This window comes from Rhipicephalus microplus, unplaced genomic scaffold (genome assembly GCF_043290135.1).
Source record: "Rhipicephalus microplus isolate Deutch F79 unplaced genomic scaffold, USDA_Rmic scaffold_19, whole genome shotgun sequence".
In the NCBI taxonomy this organism is placed as follows: domain Eukaryota; kingdom Metazoa; phylum Arthropoda; class Arachnida; order Ixodida; family Ixodidae; genus Rhipicephalus; species Rhipicephalus microplus.
This window is the reverse complement of record NW_027464592.1, coordinates 1,074,107-1,091,872: the sequence shown is the minus strand read 5'-3', so window position 1 is coordinate 1,091,872 and position 17,766 is coordinate 1,074,107. Positions and strand designations below refer to the sequence as shown.

Sequence of the window (17,766 nt, the reverse complement as noted above, 5' to 3'; positions counted from 1 at the left end):
TGTAGCACGAAGTTTCCGTCAGCGCAATCTCAGAAAATAATGATAAGTGCAGTTGAGATGAAAGCTTGTTTCCACATCATATTGCCGTGAACCATGCAGTGGGTTTGTTTATTTGTGTTTTGCTTTTTCGGCAAGGCTGCGCCGGCCTGTGCTATCACTGTTTCCACAGCGTTTCGAACAAACGCTATCACAGCGCTTCGAACAAACGCTATCGAACAGCGTTTCGAGCGTTCCGAACAAACAGCGTTTCGAACAAACGCTATCACAGCGTTCTCGATACAATTCGACTATTCGAGAAACGCTCGCGCCGAGGGATATCAATTCCCGCACAGCCGATGCCGCGACATTCGATCGCCGACGCTCAATAGCGTGCACGTCGTTCTGCCAACTGCTGCTTCGCCGCCTGTGTATTCTTTCAGTTGTTAGGGGAGCACAAGCTCGCTCCAATAAACTTGCTTTCATTATAGACAACTGCGTCGTCCTTTGCTGCGTGACAATATCTATATTAGACCAAAGGTGAGCGTCAGAGCTGGGACTCGGTACTTATTTTGGTTAAAAGTGGCTTCTTATTCAATACCATTTATTATTGCTCGTTTACGTGGTTCCTTGCAGTAGATACAGCTTTAAAAAAATCATCAGCGAGTTCTTTTTTGTAAAATTAAGTTACCTTAACTCATGAATATTGTCTTCGCAGAACACGCGGATGATGGCAAAACCACTTTAGGAATATTCTGTTTTTTACAAACCAGGTTAGGCAAAAACGAAATGTTACTTAGTTCTGTATTTATCATTCGTGCATCTACCTTCACTTGTGCTTAACGTTTTCTTTTAGGCGATGGTCAGAAAAAAAAACTGGCCCACACTTTCACTTCAAGCCCCAATTTCCCGGTCCACACGAGTTGTGCGAGGAAGTATCGATGGAACGACCTGGTCCAGGGCGAGCTCCGAGTGAGCTTGTCCAGACTAATTGCTTACTGGAAAATAGGATTCGAGAACACCCCACGCCTACGGCAAGGCCCAGTTCATTTTGTTGAGTGCCTGCGTTCTTGTTTACCCGTTGCTACTGCACTTTCTTCAATTCCTCGTTCACGCTGGTGCACGGGCGTACTTAAGATAATTCGAAAGAAGGAACGGTGGCTCCTAGGCCCTTGCAATTTAAGAAGTCCAGAGATTTCAACATCACAAGCTTGATAACGGGCCACTTGTTTGCTATTGCCACGAAAACTTCATGGTTGCGGATTTTCATGAACATGGTGGTAGGACAGAACCGGCAAGGTATTTTTGATTTTCTTTCAAGTGTTCCACAGTCTCTTCAACGGCCCTGCTGAATTCACATTAAAACCTCACTCAGCCACGTGTTCGCTATCACATTGCCGGATACTTGAAACATTTATGATGCGTAGAATCTTCCACATCTGTCGGCAGGAGATATATGAGGGTGAAAAGGAAGGAAAGATTAGACAATGGATGAATTTTTTTTATGGCACACTGTATGTTTCCATAGCCAAAGGTTAGTGTTGGCCTCATTTAGAAATGTAGATAACTGAAACTGCAATAATTACCGGAAGTAAACAAGTAAAAAACGAAATATGTTAGCATGCAAGAAATAGCTTTCGGCGACTAGCAAGGTTGAGAGGCGAAAAAAGCATGAAAGAGAAAGTGATAAAAAAAGGAATAGGAAGAAAAAACTAGGAAGAGCGACAGAGACAAAGACATAGATATATATTGAGATTAGAGAATTTAATAGTATAAATAAATAATAAAAAACTACGAAATAATAACATAAACAACGAAAATAATAATAAATTAATTAACGAAAGGAAAAAAGAACAGGAATCCTAAGAGACCAACTGATGCCTCCCCACTTTTCACTTTATGCAGGCTTATTACTACAAGCACATAGCTTGTTTTATTTTTTCACGTCAGTTTTTAGCCGCACAGGGAATTAAAAAGTGCCTGCCCAGGGGCCGCCCGCTCTTCCAATAAGTAAGTTGCCCGGCTGCGTGCTTTTCAAAGCCTATCAAGGGGCCGCCTCCTCATTTCGCTCAGGACAGAGCAGATATGGTCGTCATGTTTTCTTTTTCGCTTCAATAGTTCGACACTTCGACACTCTGGTGGTGCGTACTCAGCCTCAAGACAGGAACAGTGTTTGTGTAGTCGTTGAGAGCTATGAGTCTATTTTTTCTGCTAAGGCAGTGAGTGACGTGTTTGATGTTCAGAATTCTATGCAGTACTGTTGTATATACTTATTCAATGTTTACAAACACAGGCCGCTGATGACTTCCAGTTTTGTTCACCGATGTGCCTGAATAGCATAGCTGCGCAAGAAGAGCGTTTGAAGAACGTTGGTTCAAAAATATACGACACTGAGAAGCAACCTTGAAATTGTTGAATGAAAACTGCTCCGGTGCGAATCCTCGTCTGGAGTGAAACCGGGAACGGGGCTTGGACGTTTTCAAGCTTGATGAACGAGATCCCCACCAACACCAGAAATAGGTTGCACTGCCATGTAGCCATATATTTCGAAACCTGCCACCAACGGATGTCACGGCTTTCAGGTTGGCAGAATGAAAACTTTAGTGTGAAGACAAAGACTACCCTACTGAAACGTTCCGTATGACATCTTACGGAAAATATATGGACTCCGTAACATTTTACGCTACATACGGAAAAAATATGGAGTTCTGTGGAAATATACGGAATTTGTATGGCATTTACGGAAAGCTTCTCATGGAGTATAAGGAAGGATAAGGAAATTGTATGGCGTATACGGAAAGCTTTTTATGGAGTATACGGAAAGATAAGGAAAATGTATGGCATATATGGAAAGCTTTTTATGGAGTATATGGAAGGATAAGGAAAGATAAGGAAACTTATAGAGCATACGGAGAGTTCATGATGGAAGATATGGAAGGATAAGGAAAGTGTATGGAGTTTACAGAAGCTTTCATAAGGAAAATGCAGAATGTAAGGTCTTACGGAAATATACAGATTTTGTAAGGTGCTTACGAAAGTGTGCAATGGTGTATGAAAGGCATGTGGATTGTTGCAAAAATGTGGAAACTCTACAGTTGCTGTCACATTTTAAGCAGGAAATCCGAGCTCTATAAAGTTATAAATGAATGCGCAGTGACATATATAGTACAAAAGAATAACGCAGGCTAGTCTGTGTTGTCAGTCACCGCTGTTCGCCCTTTTCCAGAATGAATACAACGTTCTTCTGCAGATGACCAGGTGCTAAAGTCTGTCACACGGAAAATGTGTCATTCACAAGGAATGACAATAACTGTCATTTTACTTGCATGCTGTCACAGGAAAACAAATCAAGCAAAAAAAGCATAAGTTCAAGGGCTCGTTTTTTGGTAGAAACAATAATAATGAGAACTAAATTCAATGTGAATGAACTTGTCAATAATAATGAAACTGTTCTCATTAACATTGGCAAAGAGAAATGTCATTTTAAAATTTCGACCATGAGCTTAGCTCTCCTGAGCACCGACAAAAGAAATGAAAATCAATAAAAACTAATTGCATGTCGCCTAAAAATAATTTTTTATTGATAGTATGTGCTCCTACAATGTAAATACAGCTATACATAACTTGGCACAGCTTCACGACAGAAACGAGGTAGGGGCAGAGGGAGTGGTCAGAAAAATAATTAAGTATGAGAGCACAACTGATATGTACAAACACATAATGGTGCTTATCACTGATGCACGGATGGTCGTGTATAGAGCTGGGTCGTTTTGAGATTTTTAAAAGCATTGTTTCAGACCACCATGCAGATTACGCTTCAATTGTAGTGCTACATAAGACAACTTATGGGCCAGCTTTAATGAATAAGAAGATTATAGGTTAAACAAATGCTTTAAAATATATCATATCATGGCTGCATGGACGCATACAAGCTATGTAAAGCGCAATAAAGTGAGGACGCATGAGCTTCTCTTGATGCTTCAGTTCTACATAAATGCTTCAACTGTGCTGCAAAGAAATTTAACCAATGTCTATGTGTGCAACATTGTCCATTTAAACTATCTTTATGTATATATAAAATTCCTACTGTGAGTTAAGCTACGTAGCACTCCATAACTCTTCCTTTTATTAAGGGCAATTTTTCAAACAATCATCATTATTCATTTTCTGTCTGATGACTTCGTGCCCGCAATTCTTGGTTTGGCTCGATCACAATTGTGCAGCCCTTATTTTGTAGGAATCAAAAAACATCAACCAAAATATATTTTGGAACTGCTTCTCGGTGATATTGCCTTCCCTCAACTGCCACAGCTTGAGATGAGTCATATAGCAAGTCTCGCGCATACCTAGGGCCTACCCTTGAAGAAACTGGTCTGGCTGTGAAATGCTCAGTTTTTTCTCAAATAAATTTTTTGGTTTGAGTTTTCTCACTTCTCGAGTCCCTTCACAATCGAGCAGACCCATTGTTCCCCTTAGTCCTTAAATTTGTTATATTATGAAATAAATAAAAAAAATAATATTGAAAATAAAAATACTAATAACTGTTGCGCAAAAAACACAGTCCCACATACGTACTTGAACGCAATATTGCTTTTATTTTGTTTTAGAACCTAAGGCATTAGAAAAGATAGCAGTACAACAAAAACGTTGAAAAAAAAACAAAAAAATTAAACTTGGCGGGACTCGAACCTGCGCAACTTAGTTGTGCTCGCGTACGTGAACTGAGTGCGTTAGCTTGCTAAGCTATTCGCGCTGAAAGTAGCACGTGAGTTTAAGTTATGTATATAAATTTGCTTTTTACACGCTATGTGGTGGCATATTTATGTACGATATGCGATCGTATCTATTGTTGTGTGCATATGTTTTGGGATTGTATATACGTCACCTGCTTTTCGCATGTTTTTCAACTATAGATTGCTGCCCCGCCGCGGATGAAAACAAGTATTTTTACACCCACACACAAGCTTGAGCAGTTGAAGGTTGTTTCCCGGGGCTCTCTTGCGATTGAGTTGGCCACCACAGGGAATTAGAGTGATACGCCTTTAATCCCTGCATCTAGCTGTATTCCACTTAGTAGCTCTATCGCTTGATGACAAATCGAGCGTGGGGCACGACGCTATTGCGCACGACCATGCCTCGCGTAGCGGCGACATCAGCTGATTGCGCCGGCCGGCTTGCTTCGATTTGCTTCAGAGCAAAGAAATGTCATACCTTGAAAGATTGCGTACTGCACTATGTCAAAATGTTACTGCTTTGTAGCCATCCTATGATTCATTGAGAATTGATAACTCTGATATCACTACTGAAGAGCTTTCCGTCGGCGACACGCACCGAACGTGAAACAGCACTACGTCTGTCGTAGAAGCAGTAGGAGGCTGTCGTCTGCTAGAGCAAAAACGAAACAAAGACCTGCGAAAATATTCATAAGTTGTAACTTGTTTTTTTGAATAACCGTTTATCACTTTTAAAGTTATTTTGCCAGATAACATACATTTTTTTCAGTTTATAGCAGCGACAGATGTTTTTTTTTATTTTTCTCACACAGATATCCAAGTCAAATCCATTCCCAGCTAAAGCCACATGTTGTTTGTCTTCTTTGTTTCTGTGGGCATGCCGTTTCGGTGCGTGTCTCATGTGTTCGCGCTGCTACACACGAGAGCACGAAATGTTAAATTTACGCAAGGAAGCGCCGTTCCTCGTTCGTGTGATGTGCTAAGATTGCGCCCTATTCCCGCGGTTGTCCGAGTGCGGATCAAGTGCGAGTCGTCCAAGGAATCGGCGGGTTGGGCGGGCGCTCGAAGGACTCCGAGGTGACGGCTGACGCCTGTGGTCGCTTCCCTCAGGACAGTGTGAAAGAAACTAAAGGTAAGGGGGACACTTTTTTATGTAGACCAAGTATGCCACTCAGTGCAAGTGTGTGTTGCTGCACTCGAACGAGGCGTCGTGAAACGGCAACCTTACGCGCCTTTGCGAGTGCGGTTGCCGATTCGCTTTGACAACGCTAACGCCAGCAGAGCCATGGCGCATCGGCGCGGCCTTACTGGAGCTAATTCGAGACAACTGCGGCAACATGCATGTGTATGGTGATCGATTTTTTCATATGTGCAATGTAGTGAGGAAGACGCACAAGGCGCTTGCTACGTTGTTGATTAAACGAAGCCTGCAGTGCCATTTGATGCAAAGCAGCATTTTGTTTACGTTCGCGGGCGATACAATTTGTAACTTGGCTCGATTCACCTAGCCAACCGCTTAAGTGGGTTGATTAGCATACGTTCACGGTAGAGCGTTATTATGCCCCTAAACAGTGGCGTGTGTTTGTTGAAAGATATAATGTGTGTGCCTAGTGTAGAGAGAGTGAGAGGTGTTCGTGCAATCTGCATGTGTACCTGCAAGACGCCTTTGCTTGTAACTAATATTGTACCGGCCAGCACCTACATTGTACGCCTGACTTTGAAGAAAACTTGCATGCACAATGTGAGATTTTGTAATCTGCCAGAGTTGCTTTTTATAAAATAATACAGTGCCAGCTTGTTCAAAATATGTTTCGCTGCTGTGTGGCAGGGGTGCGGTTATCACGCTGTTGTGTAGTTGCTGATGCAAGCACTTATAGTTTTGATGCGTTAATATTTCTCATCTAACTCATCAGGTGTTTGGCTGTTTCAGCACAAACAAGGCAAAGAGAGAAGGAAGATGGGTAATGACAGGACCAGTGCCGACTTTTGTTTGCAGGAGAATACCCATGTTGGTGTATTTATTGTGACAGCCTTTCTGTGTTGCTTTTTTGCCCAATTTATGCAACAACACAGTTGTCAGCAATATGAGAGAGAACACTGAAATTAGCTTTTAAAGATCATGGTGACTAAATGCCTAGTAACTCACAGCACAAAGTAACAACAAAAGACATCAGTATGATCAATGTGGATGAGTACAGTCTTGCATCTAAAAAATATATTGTGCAAAATGTTGCCTAAGTAAGAAACCTCTCTATGTTTGCAAATAGTGTGACGTCACTTCGAGCACCGTGCCAGCCATTCCCTCCCTCTGTGCAAGGGCTGGTTGGCAAGGAAGTTGTTTGTGACGTTCCTGATAGACCACTGAGATGTATGCGATTCTAAACCTGTAGCCTAATATATACGTAATCTTTTGTGCAGTTACATCGCTGCATCTGACACCTACAACTTATTTGCATATTTACATTGCTCCCTTAGGACCTAACACACAAACTTGTTGTTTGCATTGTCCCTTCATGAATATCGAGCGGTAAAGGTACTGAGTATATGTGAAACAAGAATCTCTGCTTATTACATGAAGAAATATGAGGCCTTCGATAAAACGAGTTATACCTTTATTGAGCTTGCGTACTCGTCGGGGCGATTCATACATGCAGCTTCAGCAAATGGTATCTTCCAGCCCGGTGACCTTGAAATTTTTTTCTGCACACAGCACAAACACTGAGATGTACCCACTCGCAGATGGTCACGTCAAGTGCATATTTACCTTGACTAAAATGTCGAATCAAGTTTTTTCATCGACCGGTCCCTGCCATGAGTGCTAGTCTTCGCAAACAAGACACATTGTTATTGACACTGCACACACAACACTCAGTATTCTTAGTTGAAACGATATTCTCAATACCTTTCAATGCACACTACATGTCGCAATCAACAGTGCACATTTTAGAAGACTATGCCGCTGTTGCTCGCACAGGCCACCACGTGTGTTCACTTCTTCAAGATAAACAGACAGTGTGGCAAATATTTTACCACAGAGTTTACCACACAGCTGGATGTTTGCTGACACATACTACAGCTAATGTCGACATTGTAACGTGAAGTGTAAGCTTTGAAAAATTAAAACTTGCCCCAAACACCGCACGACTGTACTGGGCTGAGCCACCAGCGGGAGTGTTTTTTCAGCCACACCTTTTACATGTGCCAGTGACATCATGCTGTGACGTACCTCGGTAGGGGCCTATCGCTGCATACTTTATGTGAATGAGGGTCCTGTTAGTGAAAGCAGGCATTGTTGATTTCGTAACTTGTTCATGCACAACTGGACCTTCATTTGCACAAGTTGTCTGACTGATATTCAGGCGAACTTTTGTGTAATAAATTATACAGTTGGCAGTCTGTGCTTGCCCCATACTGTTGTTACTGGTGTTTCTTGTTGTTACTTTGCACTGCTCATTACTACTCACCTTCAGAAACTAGCCTATCTTGCCGCTGTTTTGGACAAGATGCAGCTGGCAAGTGCGATAGTGTTCATAACTCTAAATTCTCGAGCAAAATTTATCGTTTCATATTCAGTTAGTTGCATTCATATCAGTACATTATAAGAAATTATTGATTAAACATGAATCCGTGTTCTTTTACATAATGCTCACAACTTTTATATCAAATTGAATGGTGTTTATAAAAAACATGGGTTTTAGCTAAACTTCATGCTCTTTTCTCGAAGAGCTGACAAAACGCTATTGCATGCTTACTTGCCATGAATTGGACTGTGTTCTAAATACATTGCCATTCTTCACCGGACTGCCAGTACACTTCACATTGGGAGAACATTTAAGAACCATGGATTGAATAATTAAGAACGGAAAGAAAGAAGCGGCAGGCCGGGATACTTGATATTGGCATCCGTTTCGCTACCCAGCGAATTATCATGCAAACTTCCTATAGGGTGGTTATGTGTCTTGCATGTGTGTCTGTAAACCAAGAACTTTGGGTAGAACTATATTTATCTTACAAATGGTTGCAGGACTGTGGAGGCTGTAGGGCTGCTTAGGAATGGTGAAATCCCTGGACATGTGTTCAACCTTGCTGCATCAGCTCCTTGGTGTTTTCACGGCATCTTTACATATGTGTTGGGTGAGTAAAGCAAGCAGGTTTCAACACAAGGAAAAGTATAATATGGCAGCACCACTTGTGCGTGCCTTACATCCCAAGTATATCAAATATTTATCTTGCCTTGTGGCCTGTAATTTTTAAAGAGACACTTCTTTTTGCTTTATATTTGAGTCTTGATGCTTCGACAGCAATGTATTTGTGTTTGACAGCAAGTGTTCTTGAACAAATAACTGATCTCAATAATGACAAAACACCCTTCATACTTGGTCCTTAGCATAAGCTAGCACTTATCTGTAGCAGACTCAATTATTCATTTTTTGCTGGGATGATAATGGGCAAGTAGCAAAGGCAAGTTCAGATTGGAGTGGTCGGTGACGTCTTTTTAGGCTCTGCCATAATGCTTTGCAACCAGAGTTACTTGTGGCCACATATACAATGAAGCCACATGACGTGCATTCTAAATGAGATTACCATGTCACATTTCACTGCATCTTAGTATGTGCCAAACAAATGCAAATATAATTAGCTTGCCACTATAAAGAAATCCTAAACCAACACAAGGTTGAAATTTAGTCGTGGTGTTGCAGCTGTGTATGACTCTACAATGGATACATAGCCGTGATAATTTGTCTATATGTTGTCGCAATAGTAATGTTACACACATTGTACGATACAAAAGAGGTCCTCACTTATTTCGCTTTTTTTCGCTATGCTTCTTTCTTGTCTCTTCTTGCCATGTGCTCCTCCTCACTGTACAAGGAGCAAGAGCAGTGGGCATACAAACACGTATTTAAAAAAAAAATGTTGTAAGGTGAGCACTGAGAAGCTGAACACTTCCACATGGCTCAAAGAGGTAAAGGTATTGTTTCTAGCTACTTTTTGGGCACCCATAGCTAGTTGTGCTGCTGCAGTTAAAAAATAGGTTAAATGTTAAAAATTAATTGGAGATGGTTTGGCACCCATAATTGCAGTTACATACAGAACTAGGTTTCAATGCATAAGCAAAATCTGTTTACTCTAAATCAATCCTAATTATATCTGAAATTCAGGAAATATTCACAGAAAAGCTCAGGAAAAGGCTAAGTGGTTGCCTCTTGAATGTGAAGGAGATACCCTTTTTCTAAAAGGTCAATAGACAGTCTAGTAGTCTCGATATTACATGCACTACAAAATATTCTGGTGTGGGGCTTTTCATGCTTGTTATAATGAGAGGGGTTTTTAATAGAACTGTTGTCACTTTGCCCTGCATTGCTGAAATTGTTCACATAGTTATAATACATGAATCACTTTATGCCTTTTGATTTTATGCAAACGGTTTGCTTACCCAGTCGGTTTAACTTGATTTGGATAAAATCATAAATGCTCTAAAATTTTTTTTACTATACAGCAGGTTTATTTTTAAAATACGCGACCATTGATGTGAACGCAGTTGGTGGCGTGCTTGATTAATCCTTCACTATCACCACTCTAACTACACCTGCTACAGTGCATAGTGTGACAAAAGTAATGGTACTTAACATTACTGGCAGCATACACTTTTATGTTTCAAAATAGGTTAAAAAGCCTGGTAAAAATGTGTGTACGTTTTTTTTTCGCTCCAACTAAATATACTGGTCTACTCAAAGTAGCTTCCACTCTTTTAAGTTCCTCAAACTTTTAGGTGTTCAAAAGAAGTATCAATGCCATATACTTTCTTTAAAGAGTCAGCCTACTCACCACTCTAATAATGAGAATTACCCGACAACATTACCCAGTAAAATAAAGGGATGTTATAAAAAGTAATGTCAATTCAATTGTCAAAAAACGTTGCCAAGTTATGTTTTTGTTCACTTTTTTTCTCAATTTTGTTAAAGTTACTTTTGATAACATCCCCTATAGTTTGTTTGGCATCATTTTCTGCTAGTTCTCATTATAATGTGTTCAACAAAGACAACAAACCCTTAAATTTATAGTTCTTTCCTTTACTCATGAATCTGAAACAGTGAATCTCAGTAATCTTAGCGGTGTGTGACTTGTTTTTTTTTGATCAGTTGTGCATGTGTTCAAGTACATGCATTTAGGTGGGAGGGCGAACTATTGCCTCCTCCTGTGACTAGCAGATTTTCTGAGAACGGACAGATGTATAATGCTGCCAAAGAAATATAGGGATATTGGAAGTAATCGTAACGTAATTGCAATCGTAATGTAATTGCCAGTAGGCAAAAAAAAAGGTGTCCCACACTCGCCATAATGGTAACAGGCAGCGCTGACTGACTCTTCCATGTATAAATGCACATATATACCGTACAAAATGGAAGAGGGATAGCCGCCATGCTAGCTCAGTTGATAGAGCATCGGACATGTTATTCGAAATTCGCAGGCTCGGTCCCTGTACAGGGCTGGTTATCTTTTTTTTTCCTGCCCCGCCACGGTGGTCTAGTGGCTAAGGTACTCGACTGCTGACCCGCAGGTCGCAGATTCGAATCCCGGCTGTGGCGGCTGCAATTCCGATGGAGGCGGAAATGTTGTAGGCCCGTGTACTCAGATTTGGGTGCACGTTAAAGAACCCCAGATGGTCAAAATTTCCGGAGCCCTCCACTACGGCGTCTCTCATAATCATATGGTGGTTTTGGGACGTTAAACCCCACAAATCAATCAATATCTTTTTTCCTTCTACTTTTCTTTCTTCACAATTACAACACTTCTATTCTTCTTGAAGATTTTCTGGTGTAAAAAAGGTACCTTATAATTTGAAGAGGCAAACAGAATGTGCCAGTGTACGAGTTAGCTCTTGTAGTGGTTACAAGTAAGATATGTTTTGAAGAATATATTATTCTGCCACTTGCCTAAGGAATGGCTACAGGACATGGCGCTGGATGCACTTTGTTATTTTTAAATCAAGCTATCTTGTATTCTATTTTTATAAATTACATGGGATACACATGACGGTATCACACACTTTAACGCCACAAAGATTATGCAGCGAACAATGTTATATATGCGAAATTGTATAAGGATAAGGTGAAAACTGCACCCTCAACGAGAATGTACAGAAAGCACAGGGTGCAGGCGTTTCCTTCTGCCCGTGCTTTTCAAGTGCGAGCTGTTTTCACGTCGTTCTGACCAACTAACTAGATTGAGATGTGTTGATATAGTGCAAGAGGATGCTCCACGGGAAACTAGGTTTGTCTCAAAGTCTGTGTGTGTCTTTCAACCTATATGGTGCCCGGTTGAAAAGTTCATGCAGACCAGATCGTGTAAAACAGGACCGTGTAAAATGGACCGTGTAAATAAAATAAAATGGACCATGTAAATAAACAGGATCGTGTAAAATGTCGTTTTCGTGTGCAACTGTAGTTGTGGTTGTGCTGAATGACCTTTCTTTACATACACTACATAAAAAACTTGCTTCTTTAGAGTCGAGTGCATCTTCGGATCGATTGTAAATGTTTGCATATGCTAGGCACCAAGTTTTATAAGAAATTCCTCGGTGTGCCACGAAGAAATGTGTGTTCAGCGAAAATTTGTATATCAATATATACAACTCTTAAAGCCTCGTCTACAACTTTGTGCAGGTTGACCTTGAGCAGAAAACGAGGAGCGGCAGCAGCCCCCAGAAAAGAGCAAGCACCCTCCAAGCTCCCGAAGCTCTCTTCGACAGGAACAGCAAGGTCACTGTGTGGCATTGAAAACCATTGCAAGGAGTGACTTATCAGTACACTGTGCTGCTCTTTCATCGCAGAAGACGAAGTTGACCACTCCAGAGGAACTTCACGCTGTGTATTGTGAGTGCTTCAGTGGTTTTGTTTTTGTCCAGCCAGCAGTTAAGAAATCATGTGTCAGATTCAGCCAGGATGGCTAGAGGGAGTCGGGCAGGCATGTTTGGACATTTGTCTAGCCAAGTAGTGCCAATTTTCACACTGGTCCTGTTGGAGTTACTGCCACAATCACAGAAGCTACGTCACCTCTCTAAATGTACAGATGTGTCGGGGAAGATTAGCTGCATTAGGTTTTTCTATAACTGTGATAGCTGCCAACATTCTTCATTATACAGAAGTTTTGTTCCTCACTTATGGGTCTAAAGCCCTCTACAGAAAAAATGCAACACGTCTACTTCCAGAAGACTCCAAGGCCCTACTTGTAGGTTTTTTCGGCTTGTATCATAAGCACCTCGTTTGGGGTACATGAACATTTTATAAACATGTACAGCGAAAATTTTGGGTGGCTGGTCGTTTTGTCGTTATCTTGTTGCTCGCAGTATTCTTAAGCATGTTGTGCATTACGCTATCAGTCTGGTTCATGTGCATAGAAGACATTACGAAGTTTCAGGCTACAGTATAAAAAGCCTGGAAGCAAGCTATCAATAATTTTTTAACAGAGTTGCTTAATCTGATACATGATACATCACTAAACTTTCATGCGTATTCATCAATGTAAGCTCGTCTTAGTATTATCCAAAATGAAGATGTGAGTCGACAGATGGAAACATCTAGTGGGGTAATCAGGGTGAATAGTAGAAGTGCTTCAGACAGGCTGGCCGATGTTGCGATAGGAGGACCTATTTTTTATAAGTCACCTTGTCATCCTTGGCGTGTTAGTTTAAATGGGGTCAGTAATGACATCATCTTTTGGTATAGGCGTGTGTGCCTGTTGGAAATGTTTATCTGAAAAAAAAACCTATAACGCAGAAGAGTGCAGCCCTTGCTTCTTTTCAAGTTAGGTTGCGCTGATACAAAGTGTTCTCTTGTCGGAGGTTGGGGGTAAGGGAAGCAAAAAAAAGATAAATGATAGAAAAGAAGAAAAAAAAGAAAGAAAAGGGGAATGCAAAGTAAAAGTAGTGCTACACTGCTCCTACTTTGCATCCCCCTTTTATTCTTTTTTCCCCTTGTTTTTTTTCACCTTTTTTGTTACATTTGCATTGTCCCATCTAGTGCATGAATCAATGACACATGGCTTTGCTATAGCAAAGATGCCTATGTGGTGTTGGATGCATTGTACTTCATTTAGTTAATTACAGACTGATCAGTCTTGCAATAAGTGCTTCCTGTCTATCACCACACATGTTCAAATGAAAAGTTTGTGCTTGGCTCTTAGTATGCTGGTATATAGCTTGTGTCTTGGACTACTCAAAATGAATGTTATTTTGCTGCTGTTTATGGTAATGAATTTATCCAACATGGAAATATCTTGCCTTGTGAACTTTGTCGGACCTGCCTTTCTTTTTCTTTCCTATGCAGGCATTGTATGTGAGGGAGGCAGTAACAGAGAGGTGATAGCTTGAGCTTCGGAAGAATAAATGCTGGCAGTGAGGCAATTACGCATCAAACATCCCAGCCATTTTGCCAACCGTCCTAAATGTGTTTTGAAAAAAAATATTGTGCTCGTTTACTGTATTTACCTGAAAACAGCAAAATGCTAAAGTATATCGCAGAGAACAAAATATTAGGCCACGTTGGTGCCTTCTGGACTTCCCAGGATGTCGTCTGGGTGTTGTTTGTAAAGAGTAAAAAGTGTGTCAAAAATACTGCCTCTTCTACACCAAATTCGGTCTAGGTATTAAGTAAAGGTGATTGTGTGTAGTACATGAAGCTCAGTAATATTAGTGCAATTTTTTCGCCACATCAAAAGCAAGGAAGCAGTTCTCTTTATATGGCAAGTTATATGATTACACTTTGTTTTAAAGTAGAAATGAATTTTTGAAGTTTTCTCATGATGGCTGTTTTCTGCATTTGATATACGACAGCTTCCGTTCCGAAGTTTCCCATGGCCCTCAATAGGAGACTTCAAAAATCATTTTCCTCATATAAACAAAAATTGTAATGATAACACTTGCCATGTAACAAGAACTGTTTATTCGCTTTCAACTTACACATAAAAGTAATTTTCAATTAGACAAACACACAGCTCAAATTGCATCTCAATGGGGACAAAAACGATTACATAGTGATATTTGTAATCTGGACGTAACATTATTTTTTTTCGTGAAATATAACTTCTGTGCAGTGAGTATTTGTGGCTCAAATATTCATACAAAATACAGTATTGCCATACATGAAATGCAAACGATAAACAGTTTGGCTGAATTCTTCAAAGCCTATGTAGCGGAAAAATTGCACTAATGTTACTTGGCTTCAAATACTTTAAGAAGCATCTTTACTTAATATGTAGATCAAATTTGATATGGCAAGAAAAAGCGGTACTTTGAAATTTTTCTCACAAATAACACCCGCACGACATTCTGCAAAATTCTGAAGGTACCAACGTGACCACTACTTTTTTCTCTCCAAAACATTTCTGCAAATAACTATTTTCAGAAAAGTGAATTACCATCATTTTTTAAACTATACATCTGTGATGGTCGCCAGGCAGTATGGTTCGTATGTTTGGTGTAGAATAGCCCAGTGCGAAAAACAACAAATGGCTGAGCATCCTTTAACGCTCGGGCAATTTCGAAAGCATTTGTTTGTTAGCAGCAATTCAGTTAAGCCCTTGTCTTTATGCTTAGGCCCAGAAACAAAACACAAGTAACCAAAGTAGTCCTAACAGTCATGTAGTCTCGCTGTTCCAAGGCTTGTGGAGCCTAATTTAGTGCAAGCTTCACCTTTTTATAAAAATTCAGATTCAACCAACAGGTTTTGGAGGCACAGTGCATTTTCAGTTAACTTGTTTCACAACAGTTACTTAGATAAAAATCGGAAAGTAGAGGTAGAAATACCATTTTAAAGGCATTGTACGTAATAACAAAAAGGACTGCTTTCTTTTTTTGTGTGGTGCTTTGCCTGAACGCTGTGCTTTTTGTGGTACAGTTCATTGTCTAGTGAACATAGGCCTTAAAAACTAACATTAGCCTTGTTGAGGTCGATTTCTTGGTTATAGTCATAGTAGCCATATTAAAAATTATGACTTCAAACTTGATTGTTCTTTTGAAGATTTTTTCCTTGCATAATGATATTTGAGAGTCTTAGTCAATTTTGTTATAAGAAAACGTGATGTCATAATAGTGTCACTTTTTGTAGAGTCGTTCAGTTCTACCTTACCTTTTACATTCCTAATAGAGCAGTTATTTTCAATATCGGTATATAAAATGGAATGAGCATGCTGTATGTAGTAAGGTGTAAGCACTTACAGATAGCACATGCACCCAACTTTCCTGTTGGCAGTTTATTTCTGTTATTTTTGATTTATATGTGGGGTTTCACGTCCGAAAACCACTATATGATTGAGAGACGCTGTAGTGGAGGGCTCTAGAAACTTCGACCACTTGGGGTTCTTTAACGTACACCCAAATCTGAGCACACGTGCCTACAGCATTTCTGCCTCCATCGGAAATGGAGCCGGGGTTTGATACCGCGACATGCGGGTCAGCAGCCGAATTTCTGTTACTCTTGCTCCCCTATATGTGTGCAGTTCGGTTATAGTTATCTGGCTTGCACAGATTTTTAATGGCACCTGCCTGGTCCTGCTTGCTTTCATGGTGATTTTAACCTTCATAAGTTGCATAGGTTTAACTCTCAATATTGTTCAAGATGCCAATTTTGTGCACAAACTGTATAGTATAAAGGCAGCAGATGTACATGCACACACTATTAAATGTACATTGAGAGCTTTCACTTGCAGTTACTAAAGTTTTACTGTGCAGGAAGCATTTAAATCATAACTTCATAAGGACATAATAATCGATTATCTCTACCATTGAAAATTTTGACAACCTAGTTATTTTCACTGTTATAAGCATGCTGTTTTTTTGATGTGGCAGAACTAATTTATACACTCATTCCTTCTATTATTCACATATGCATAACATGAAGGATTGTGTGCCCTAAATTTTCAGTTTCATTCTGTGTGTTATATTTCTTGTGCATGTAAGCTATTGTGCTAACATGTGTCTCTGACATTATTTGTGCCAATTATTTTCATTTCCAGGTGCCTATGAAGGACACATAAGTTCTATCGCAGTGACCTTCGAAATTTACAGTGGTGCCGGAGCCTCAAGCAGCATTTCGCCGATCTCCACAAGGCATTCATGAGATGAACACAGCACCACACATTCACAGTGCTATGATTGTTATTTATGTTTAAACATTTCGTTCTAAAATTGCTGTTACATTGTGCCACCATCCTGTAGCTTAGGTGGAGCTCGTGAAATTGCGGTGCAGTCACCTCATTTGTGTACGATCAACACTGCAATGTCACTATTCACAGCTGGAGCATACAGAAAAATAAAAAAAACGTATTGATTGTAGCAGGGCTGATGTGTATAATAATGCTTCTCTATTGATAATAATAACTTTATAAGTTCTTTAAGTCTTGCATAGAACACTACATTAATGTCTTGCAATGTAACCACCATTAATGATCGCTAGCATGTTTAGTAGTTTTGTAATGTATTTTATTTAAAAGGTAATTATGCTTCCGCATCACGACAATTAGTAAGACGCCGATGATTCAATCCCTCATCATGCACATTTAAGAAATATTGTGATTTGTACACAGTATTGCATGTACTCAAGATGTGGACGTCTATTCAATTTACACATTATATTGCTTTGCACTAGATTCAGACATAATGTGCACACATTTCAGTAATTTCCGCATGATACGTCTTTCCATAAGATGCGGAGTCCGCATTATACGTCTTATGCGGAGTCCGCATCATACGTCTTATGCGGAGTCCGCATCATACGTCTTCTATATTCCAATAATTCCGTATGTGAGGTCTCCGCATCTTACGGAACGTTTCAGTAGGGTAGTCAAAGGAAAGCTGTTGAAACTCACAAAATAAATAATTTCACTGTAAGAAGGCAAGCCATAACGCTGGCGTGTTTTTTATACACGGCGGACAAGTACTGTGCTAGAGTTACGTTGTTGGTCGCGAAACCAATATAAGCAATTTCCCTGTATAGTTATTTGTTCATTTAAAAAAATGCAGAGCCTGCCGATTTTGAAAACAGTTGTCAAGACGAAA

At 40.1% G+C, this 17,766-nt stretch overlaps 1 long non-coding RNA gene across 1 annotated transcript; it reads left to right on the top strand.

Moving 5' to 3' along the window:
* Positions 1 to 5,551: 5,551 nt before the first annotated feature.
* On the top strand, positions 5,552 to 17,131 carry LOC142785217 (uncharacterized). The gene is made up of 4 exons (XR_012888872.1): positions 5,552 to 5,841; positions 8,734 to 8,843; positions 12,377 to 12,586; positions 16,725 to 17,131. It is a non-coding gene; the product is annotated as an uncharacterized LOC142785217 (long non-coding RNA).
* The last annotated feature ends 635 nt before the right edge of the window (positions 17,132 to 17,766 follow it).